Genomic DNA, 12,026 nt, shown 5'->3' with positions numbered 1-12,026 from the left:
GAGGGCAATGGTCAGATTTATTTTTACCACCACAAGGCACAGTCGATCCATTGGTGCCAATAATTCGCACACTTACCATTTATCCCTTAGTCGCGGTATGAAACCTGATGAAGCGGTAAAACCTTTCTGAAATATCGGGGCGTTGCTTCAAATAAAGAATGCATTTTACAAATTGCGAAAGCTCTAGATTTCCAGCCACTAGCACTAGCGTGTGCAGCAACTTACATGAAGCGTGTAAGTGATGTAACGTCAATGTCATGGGAAGAATATTTACAGAAGATTCAACAAGGCAAGCGAGAAGCGACTGAAGGGGAATATAAAACAATTAGCGTAACTTACTCGCAACCGATGACTGCAGCAGTCAAGTTGGCCTTAGAAAAGAAATGGCAGCAGACATGTTTATGATGCATGCTTTTCAGTTCTTGTCTGCGTTGGGCCCTGAGCGGATACCCTTGGAATATGTCGTACAATATGTAACACGGTGCATGACAGATCAAGACGAAGATCTCGTGGCCGCCACTGTCTTTTCATCTACACTTATTCTAAATGTTTCCGAAAACCAGTCAAAAGAGATTGGTATACATCAAGTTGTACATAGCTGTCTACAAGATATTGTTCTACATAAGAGCAAAAAAGAAGATTTTCATTTCTTGGTAAACGTAATTAATGCCTTTTCAGCACTTTTAAACGCCTTTGATGTGGACAACGTCAATCACATTACAACAACAAAATTTGTAGCAGTGCATTTTATGCACCTCTCAAAGCATTTAACCAATTTTACAACGGAATCTTGCTCGCCAAAAAAACAGAAAACGAATTTTGAACAAGAATACTACGAGTACGTCTGTTGCTTCAATGCCGCGGGAAACGTCTGCCAAACCTACGCTATGCACGAAGCTGCGAAAACATTTTTTGAAGCAGTACTAATGATAAAGGAATTATACCATGGTAATCATCCAACACTTGCTACTACATTAAATAATCTAGGATCGAACCTCATCCATCTAGGCAAGCATGAAGAAGCACAGAAATGTCTCGAGAGAGCATTGACTATTCAAGAGATGGCGTATGATCAAAATCATCCAACACTTGCTACTATATTGGGTAATCTAGGATTGAACCTCAGCGTACTAGGCAAGCATGAAGAAGCACAGAAATGTCTCGAGAGAGCATTGACTATTAAAGAGATGGCGTATGATCAAAATCATCCAACACTTGCTACTACATTGAGTAATCTAGGATTGAACCTCCGCGATCTAGGCAAGCATGAAGAAGCACAGAAATGTCTCGAGAGAGCATTGACTATTCAAGAGATGGCGTATGATCAAAATCATCCAACACTTGCTACTACATTGATTAATCTAGGATTGAACCTCTGCGATCTAGGCAAGCATGAAGAAGCACAGAAATGTCTTGAGAGAGCATTGATTATTCAAGAGATGGCGTATGATCAAAATCATCCAACACTTGCTACTACATTGAGTAATCTAGGATCGATTCTCCATCATCTGGGCAAGTATGAAGAATCGCAGAAATATCTCGAGAGAGCTTTGACTATTCAAGAGATGGCGTATGTTTAAAATCATCCAACGCTTGCTATTACATTAAGTAATCTAGGATCGAACCTCCGTGATATGGGAAGTATATAGAAGCGCAGAAATGTCACAAGAGAGCATTGACTATTCAAGAGATGGCGTATGTTTAAAATCATCCAACACTTGCTACTACATTGAGTAATCTAGGATCGATTCTCTTTTATCTGGTCAAGTACGAAGAAGCGCAGAAATGTCTCGAGAGAGCATTGACTATTCAAGAAATGGGGTATGATCAAAATCATCAAACACTTGCTACTACATTGATTAATATAGGATCGAACCTCCGCGATCTATGCAAGCATGAAGAAGCACAGAAATTTCTAGAGAGAGCATTGACTATTGAAGAGATGGCGTATGATCAAAATCATCCAACACTTGCTACTACATTGATTAATCCAGGAACGAGCAACCGAGATCTGGGCAAGTATGAAGAAACGCAGACATGTCTTTTGAGAGCATTGACTATTCAAGAGATGACGTATGATCAAAATCATCCAACACTTGCTACTACATTGAGTAATCTAGGATTGAACCTAATTGATCTGGGCATGTACGAAGAATCGCAGAAATATCTCGAGAGAGCTTTGACTATTAAAGAGATGGCGTATGATCAAACTCATCCAACACTTGCTACTACATTGATTAATCTTGGATTGAACCTCCGTCATCTGGGCTAGTATGAAGAAGCGCAGAAATATATTTTGAGAGCATTGATTATTCAAGAGATGGCGTATGATCAAAATCATCCAACACTTGCTACTACATTGAGTAATCTAGGATCGATTCTCCTTGATTTGTGCAAGTATGAAGAGGCGCAGAAAGGTCTCGAGAGAGCATTGACTATTAAAGAGATGGCGTATGATCAAAATCATCCAACACTTGCTACTACATTGAATAATCTAGGATTGAGCTTTCGTGATCTGGGCAAGTATGAAGAAGCGCAGAAGTGTCTCGAAAGAGCATTGACTATTCAAGAGATGGCGTATGATCAAAATCATCCAACACTTGCTACTACACTGAGTAATCTAGGATCGATTCTCCGTCATCTGGGCAAGTATGAAGAATCGCAGAAATATCTCGAGAGAGCTTTGACTATTAAAGAGATGGCGTATGATAAAAATCATCCAACACTTGCTACTACATTGAGTAATCTAGGATTGAACCTCTGTTTTCAGGGCAAGTATGAAAAAGCGCAGAAATGTCATTTGAGAGCATTGATTATTCAAGAGATGGCGTATGATCAAAATCAGCCAACACTTGCTACTACATTGAGTAATCTAGGATCGATTCTCCGTCATCTGGGCAAGTATGAAGAATCGCAGAAATATCTCGAGAGAGCTTTGACTATTCAAGAGATGGTGTATGTTTAAAATCATCCAACACTTGCTATTACATTGAGTAATGTAGGATCGGACCTCCGTGATCTGGGCAAGTATGAAGAAGCGCAGAAATGTCACTAGAGATCATTGACTATTCAAGACATGGCGTATGATCAAAATCATCCAACACTCTCTACTACATCGAGTAATCTAGGATCGATTCTTTTTAATCTGGGCAAGTATGAAGAAGCGCAGAAATGTCTCGAGAGAGCATTGACTTTTCAAGAGATGGATTATGATCAAAATCATCCAACACTTACTACTACATTGAGTAATCTAGGATTGAACCTAATAGATCTGGGCAAGTACGAAGAATCGCAGAAATATCTCGAGAGAGCTTTGACTATTAAAGAGATGGCGTTTGATCAAACTCATCCAACACTTGCTACTACATTGATTAATCTAGGATTGAACCTCCGTCATCTGGGCAAGGTTGAAGAAGCGCAGAAATGTCTTTTGAGAGCATTGATTATTCAAGAGATGGGGTATGATCAAAATCATCCAACACTTGCTACTACATTGAGTAATCTAGGATCGATTCTCCTTGATATGTGCAAGTATGAAGAATCGCAGAAATATCTCGAGAGAGCATTGACTATTAAAGAGATGGCGTATGATCAAAATCATCCAACACTTGCTACTACATTGAATAATCTAGGATTGAGCTTTCGTGATCTGGGCAAGTATGAAGAAGCGCAGAAATGTCTCGAGAGAGCATTGACTATTCAAGAGATGGCGTATGATCAAAATCATCCAACACTTGCTACTATATTGAGTAATCTAGGATTGAACCTCCGCGATGTAGGCAAGCATGAAGAAGCACAGAAATGTCTCGAGAGAGCATTGAATATTCAAGAGATGGAGTATGATCAAAATCATCCAACACTTGCTACTATATTGAGTAATCTAGGATTGAACCTCCGCGATCTGGGCAAGTATGAAGAAGCACAGAAATCTCTCGAGAGAGCATTGACTATTGAAGAGATGGCGTATGATCAAAATCATCCAACACTTGCTACTACATTGAGTAATCTAGGATTGAACCTCCGCGATCTAGGCAAGCATGAAGAAGCACAGAAATTTCTCGAGAGAGCATTGACTATTGAAGAGATGGCGTATGATCAAAATCATCCAACACTTGCTACTACATTGATTAATCTAGGATTGAACCTCCGCGATCTAGTCAAGCATGAAGAAGCACAGAAATGTCTCGAGAGAGCATTGACTATTGAAGAGATGGCGTATGATCAAAATCATCCAACACTTGCTACTATATTGAGTAATCTAGGATTGAACCTCCGCGATGTAGGCAAGCATGAAGAAGCACAGAAATGTCTCGAGAGAGCATTGAATATTCAAGAGATGGAGTATGATCAAAATCATCCAACACTTGCTACTATATTGAGTAATCTAGGATTGAACCTCCGCGATCTGGGCAAGTATGAAGAAGCACAGAAATCTCTCGAGAGAGCATTGACTATTGAAGAGATGGCGTATGATCAAAATCATCCAACACTTGCTACTACATTGAGTAATCTAGGATTGAACCTCCGCGATCTAGGCAAGCATGAAGAAGCACAGAAATGTCTCGAGAGAGCATTGACTATTGAAGAGATGGCGTATGATCAAAATCATCCAACACTTGCTACTACATTGATTAATCTAGGATTGAACCTCCGCGATCTAGGCAAGCATGAAGAAGCACAGAAATGTCTCGAGAGAGCATTGACTATTGAAGAGATGACGTATGATCAAAATCATCCAACACTTGCTACTACATTGAGTAATCTAGGATTGAACCTCAGCGATCTAGGCAAGCATGAAGAAGCACAGAAATGTCTCGAGAGAGCATTGACTATTCAAGAGATGGCGTATGATCAAAATCATCCAACACTTGCTACTACATTGAGTAATCTAGGATTGAACCTCCGCGATCTAGGCAAGCATGAAGAAGCACAGAAATGTCTCGAGAGAGCATTGACTATTGAAGAGATGGCGTATGATCAAAATCATCCAACACTTGCTACTACATTGAGTAATCTAGGATTGAACCTCTGCGATCTAGGCAAGCATGAAGAAGCACAGAAATGTCTTGAGAGAGCATTGATTATTCAAGAGATGGCGTATGATCAAAATCATCCAACACTTGCTACTACATTGAGTAATCTAGGATCGATTCTCTTTAATCTGGTCAAGTACGAAGAAGCGCAGAAATGTCTCGAGAGAGCATTGACTATTCAAGAAATGGGGTATGATCAAAATCATCAAACACTTGCTACTACATTGATTAATATAGGATCGAACCTCCGCGATCTAAGCAAGCATGAAGAAGCACAGAAATTTCTAGAGAGAGCATTGACTATTGAAGAGATGGCGTATGATCAAAATCATCCAACACTTGCTACTACATTGATTAATCCAGGAACGAGCAACCGAGATCTGGGCAAGTATGAAGAAACGCAGAAATGTCTTTTGAGAGCATTGATTATTCAAGAGATGGGGTATGATCAAAATCATCCAACACTTGCTACTACATTGAGTAATCTAGGATCGATTCTCCTTGATATGTGCAAGTATGAAGAATCGCAGAAATATCTCGAGAGAGCATTGACTATTAAAGAGATGGCGTATGATCAAAATCATCCAACACTTGCTACTACATTGAATAATCTAGGATTGAGCTTTCGTGATCTGGGCAAGTATGAAGAAGCGCAGAAGTGTCTCGAGAGAGCATTGACTATTCAAGAGATGGCGTATGATCAAAATCATCCAACACTTGCTACTATATTGAGTAATCTAGGATTGAACCTCCGCGATGTCGGCAAGCATGAAGAATCCCAGAAATGTCTCGAGAGAGCATTGAATATTCAAGAGATGGAGTATGATCAAAATCATCCAACACTTGCTACTATATTGAGTAATCTAGGATTGAACCTCCGCGATCTGGGCAAGTATGAAGAAGCACAGAAATCTCTCGAGAGAGCATTGACTATTGAAGAGATGGCGTATGATCAAAATCATCCAACACTTGCTACTACATTGAGTAATCTAGGATTGAACCTCCGCGATCTGGGCAAGCATGAAGAAGCACAGAAATTTCTCGAGAGAGCATTGACTATTGAAGAGATGGCGTATGATCAAAATCATCCAACACTTGCTACTACATTGATTAATCTAGGATTGAACCTCCGCGATCTAGTCAAGCATGAAGAAGCACAGAAATGTCTCGAGAGAGCATTGACTATTGAAGAGATGGCGTATGATCAAAATCATCCAACACTTGCTACTATATTGAGTAATCTAGGATTGAACCTCCGCGATGTAGGCAAGCATGAAGAAGCACAGAAATGTCTCGAGAGAGCATTGAATATTCAAGAGATGGAGTATGATCAAAATCATCCAACACTTGCTACTATATTGAGTAATCTAGGATTGAACCTCCGCGATCTGGGCAAGTATGAAGAAGCACAGAAATCTCTCGAGAGAGCATTGACTATTGAAGAGATGGCGTATGATCAAAATCATCCAACACTTGCTACTACATTGAGTAATCTAGGATTGAACCTCCGCGATCTAGGCAAGCATGAAGAAGCACAGAAATGTCTCGAGAGAGCATTGACTATTGAAGAGATGGCGTATGATCAAAATCATCCAACACTTGCTACTACATTGATTAATCTAGGATTGAACCTCCGCGATCTAGGCAAGCATGAAGAAGCACAGAAATGTCTCGAGAGAGCATTGACTATTGAAGAGATGACGTATGATCAAAATCATCCAACACTTGCTACTACATTGAGTAATCTAGGATTGAACCTCAGCGATCTAGGCAAGCATGAAGAAGCACAGAAATGTCTCGAGAGAGCATTGACTATTCAAGAGATGGCGTATGATCAAAATCATCCAACACTTGCTACTACATTGAGTAATCTAGGATTGAACCTCCGCGATCTAGGCAAGCATGAAGAAGCACAGAAATGTCTCGAGAGAGCATTGACTATTGAAGAGATGGCGTATGATCAAAATCATCCAACACTTGCTACTACATTGAGTAATCTAGGATTGAACCTCTGCGATCTAGGCAAGCATGAAGAAGCACAGAAATGTCTTGAGAGAGCATTGATTATTCAAGAGATGGCGTATGATCAAAATCATCCAACACTTGCTACTACATTGAGTAATCTAGGATCGATTCTCCATCATCTGGGCAAGTATGAAGAATCGCAGAAATATCTCGAGAGAGCTTTGACTATTCAAGAGATGGCGTATGTTTAAAATCATCCAACGCTTGCTATTACATTAAGTAATCTAGGATCGAACCTCCGTGATATGGGAAGTATATAGAAGCGCAGAAATGTCACAAGAGAGCATTGACTATTCAAGAGATGGCGTATGATTAAAATCATCCAACACTTGCTACTACATTGAGTAATCTAGGATCGATTCTCTTTAATCTGGTCAAGTACGAAGAAGCGCAGAAATGTCTCGAGAGAGCATTGACTATTCAAGAAATGGGGTATGATCAAAATCATCCAACACTTGCTACTACATTGATTAATATAGGATCGAACCTCCGCGATCTAAGCAAGCATGAAGAAGCACAGAAATTTCTAGAGAGAGCATTGACTATTGAAGAGATGGCGTATGATCAAAATCATCCAACACTTGCTACTACATTGATTAATCCAGGAACGAGCAACCGAGATCTGGGCAAGTATGAAGAAACGCAGACATGTCTTTTGAGAGCATTGACTATTCAAGAGATGACGTATGATCAAAATCATCCAACACTTGCTACTACATTGAGTAATCTAGGATTGAACCTACTTGATCTGGGCAAGTAGGAAGAATCGCAGAAATATCTCGAGAGAGCTTTGACTATTAAAGAGATGGCGTATGATCAAACTCATCCAACACTTGCTACTACATTGATTAATCTTGGATTGAACCTCCGTCATCTGGGCTAGTATGAAGAAGCGCAGAAATATATTTTGAGAGCATTGATTATTCAAGAGATGGCGTATGATCAAAATCATCCAACACTTGCTACTACATTGAGTAATCTAGGATCGATTCTCCTTGATTTGTGCAAGTATGAAGAGGCGCAGAAAGGTCTCGAGAGAGCATTGACTATTAAAGAGATGGCGTATGATCAAAATCATCCAACACTTGCTACTACATTGAATAATCTAGGATTGAGCTTTCGTGATCTGGGCAAGTATGAAGAAGCGCAGAAATGTCTCGAGAGAGCATTGACTATTGAAGAGATGGCGTATGATCAAAATCATCCAACACTTGCTACTACATTGATTAATCTAGGATTGAACCTCCGCGATCTAGGCAAGCATGAAGAAGCACAGAAATGTCTCGAGAGAGCATTGACTATTGAAGAGATGACGTATGATCAAAATCATCCAACACTTGCTACTACATTGAGTAATCTAGGATTGAACCTCAGCGATCTAGGCAAGCATGAAGAAGCACAGAAATGTCTCGAGAGAGCATTGACTATTCAAGAGATGGCGTATGATCAAAATCATCCAACACTTGCTACTACATTGAGTAATCTAGGATTGAACCTCCGCGATCTAGGCAAGCATGAAGAAGCACAGAAATGTCTCGAGAGAGCATTGACTATTGAAGAGATGGCGTATGATCAAAATCATCCAACACTTGCTACTACATTGAGTAATCTAGGATTGAACCTCTGCGATCTTGGCAAGCATGAAGAAGCACAGAAATGTCTTGAGAGAGCATTGATTATTCAAGAGATGGCGTATGATCAAAATCATCCAACACTTGCTACTACATTGAGTAATCTAGGATCGATTCTCCATCATCTGGGCAAGTATGAAGAATCGCAGAAATATCTCGAGAGAGCTTTGACTATTCAAGAGATGGCGTATGTTTAAAATCATCCAACGCTTGCTATTACATTAAGTAATCTAGGATCGAACCTCCGAGATATGGGAAGTATATAGAAGCGCAGAAATGTCACAAGAGAGCATTGACTATTCAAGAGATGGCGTATGTTTAAAATCATCCAACACTTGCTACTACATTGAGTAATCTAGGATCGATTCTCTTTAATCTGGTCAAGTACGAAGAAGCGCAGAAATGTCTCGAGAGAGCATTGACTATTCAAGAAATGGGGTATGATCAAAATCATCAAACACTTGCTACTACATTGATTAATATAGGATCGAACCTCCGCGATCTAAGCAAGCATGAAGAAGCACAGAAATTTCTAGAGAGAGCATTGACTATTGAAGAGATGGCGTATGATCAAAATCATCCAACACTTGCTACTACATTGATTAATCAAGGAACGAGCAACCGAGATCTGGGCAAGTATGAAGAAACGCAGACATGTCTTTTGAGAGCATTGACTATTCAAGAGATGACGTATGATCAAAATCATCCAACACTTGCTACTACATTGAGTAATCTAGGATTGAACCTAATTGATCTGGGCATGTACGAAGAATCGCAGAAATATCTCGAGAGAGCTTTGACTATTAAAGAGATGGCGTATGATCAAACTCATCCAACACTTGCTACTACATTGATTAATCTTGGATTGAACCTCCGTCATCTGGGCTAGTATGAAGAAGCGCAGAAATATATTTTGAGAGCATTGATTATTCAAGAGATGGCGTATGATCAAAATCATCCAACACTTGCTACTACATTGAGTAATCTAGGATCGATTCTCCTTGATTTGTGCAAGTATGAAGAGGCGCAGAAAGGTCTCGAGAGAGCATTGACTATTAAAGAGATGGCGTATGATCAAAATCATCCAACACTTGCTACTACATTGAATAATCTAGGATTGAGCTTTCGTGATCTGGGCAAGTATGAAGAAGCGCAGAAGTGTCTCGAAAGAGCATTGACTATTCAAGAGATGGCGTATGATCAAAATCATCCAACACTTGCTACTACACTGAGTAATCTAGGATCGATTCTCCGTCATCTGGGCAAGTACGAAGAATCGCAGAAATATCTCGAGAGAGCATTGACTATTAAAGAGATGGCGTATGATAAAAATCATCCAACACTTGCTACTACATTGAGTAATCTAGGATTGAACCTCTGTTTTCAGGGCAAGTATGAAAAAGCGCAGAAATGTCATTTGAGAGCATTGATTATTCAAGAGATGGCGTATGATCAAAATCAGCCAACACTTGCTACTACATTGAGTAATCTAGGATCGATTCTCCGTCATCTGGGCAAGTATGAAGAATCGCAGAAATATCTCGAGAGAGCTTTGACTATTCAAGAGATGGTGTATGTTTAAAATCATCCAACACTTGCTATTACATTGAGTAATGTAGGATCGGACCTCCGTGATCTGGGCAAGTATGAAGAAGCGCAGAAATGTCACTAGAGATCATTGACTATTCAAGACATGGCGTATGATCAAAATCATCCAACACTCTCTACTACATCGAGTAATCTAGGATCGATTCTTTTTAATCTGGGCAAGTATGAAGAAGCGCAGAAATGTCTCGAGAGAGCATTGACTTTTCAAGAGATGGATTATGATCAAAATCATCCAACACTTACTACTACATTGAGTAATCTAGGATTGAACCTAATAGATCTGGGCAAGTACGAAGAATCGCAGAAATATCTCGAGAGAGCATTGACTATTAAAGAGATGGCGTTTGATCAAACTCATCCAACACTTGCTACTACATTGATTAATCTAGGATTGAACCTCCGTCATCTGGGCAAGGTTGAAGAAGCGCAGAAATGTCTTTTGAGAGCATTGATTATTCAAGAGATGGCGTATGATCAAAATCATCCAACACTTGCTACTACATTGAGTAATCTAGGATCGATTCTCCTTGATATGTGCAAGTATGAAGAATCGCAGAAATATCTCGAGAGAGCATTGACTATTAAAGAGATGGCGTATGATCAAAATCATCCAACACTTGCTACTACATTGAATAATCTAGGATTGAGCTTTCGAGATCTGGGCAAGTATGAAGAAGCACAGAAGTGTCTCGAGAGAGCATTGACTATTCAAGAGATGGCGTATGATCAAAATCATCCAACACTTGCTACTATATTGAGTAATCTAGGATTGAACCTCCGCGATCTAGGCAAGCATGAAGAAGCACAGAAATGTCTCGAGAGACCATTGACTATTCAAGAGATGGCGTATGATCAAAATTCCAACACTTGCTACTACATTGAGTAATCTAGGATTGAACCTCAGCGATCTGGGCAAGCATGAAGAAGCACAGAATTATCTCGAGAGAGCATTGACTATTAAAGAGATGGCGTATGATCAAAGTCGTCCAACACTTGCTAATACATTGAGCAATCTAGGATTGAACCTTCGTGATCTGGGCAAGGTTGAAGAAGCGCAGAAATGTCTCGAGAGAGCACTGACTATTCAAGAGATGGCGTATGATCAAAATCATCCAACACTTGCTACGACATTGAGTAATCTAGGTTCGATTCTCCGTCATCTGGGCAAGTACGAAGAATCACAGAAAAGTCTCGAGAGAGCATTAACTATTAAAGAGATGGCGTATGATCAAAATCATCCAACACTTGCTACTACATTGAGTAATCTAGGATCGATTCTCCGTCATCTGGGCAAGTATGAAGAATCGCAGAAATATCTCGAGAGAGCTTTGACTATTAAAGAGATGGCGTATGTTTAAAATCATCCAACACTTGCTATTACATTAAGTAATCTAGAATCGAACCTCCGTGATATGGGCAAGTATAAAGAAGCGCAGAAATGTCACTAGAGAGCATTGACTATTCAAGAGATGGCGTATGTTTAAAATCATCCAACACTTGCTACTACATTGAGTAATCTAGGATCGAGCCACCGAGATCTGGGCAAGTATGAAGAATCTCATCAATGTCTTTTGAGATCATTGACTATTCAAGACATGGCGTATGATCAAAATCATCCAACACATGCTACTAAATTGAGTAATCTAGGATCGATTCTCTTTAATCTGGTCAAGTACGAAGAAGCGCAGAAATGTCTCGAGAGAGCATTGACTATTCAAGAGATGGGGTA

At 39.8% G+C, this 12,026-nt stretch overlaps 2 pseudogenes across 1 annotated transcript in view; one reads left to right on the top strand and one right to left on the bottom strand.

Annotated features, from left to right (window-relative positions):
* Positions 1–12,026, bottom strand: part of LOC148912569 (uncharacterized) — a 74,017-nt pseudogene that overhangs the window by 17,627 nt on the left and 44,364 nt on the right. The gene's annotated exons all lie outside the window — the stretch shown is intronic.
* LOC148912572 (uncharacterized) lies at positions 8–10,361 on the top strand (annotated as a pseudogene).

This window comes from Actinia tenebrosa, unplaced genomic scaffold, assembly GCF_029948245.1.
Source record: "Actinia tenebrosa isolate PJP-AT-01 unplaced genomic scaffold, QUT_ActTen_1.0 PGA_scaffold11__36_contigs__length_13525064, whole genome shotgun sequence".
Taxonomy (NCBI): domain Eukaryota; kingdom Metazoa; phylum Cnidaria; class Anthozoa; order Actiniaria; family Actiniidae; genus Actinia; species Actinia tenebrosa.
This window is presented reverse-complemented; position numbering and strand designations above follow the sequence as displayed.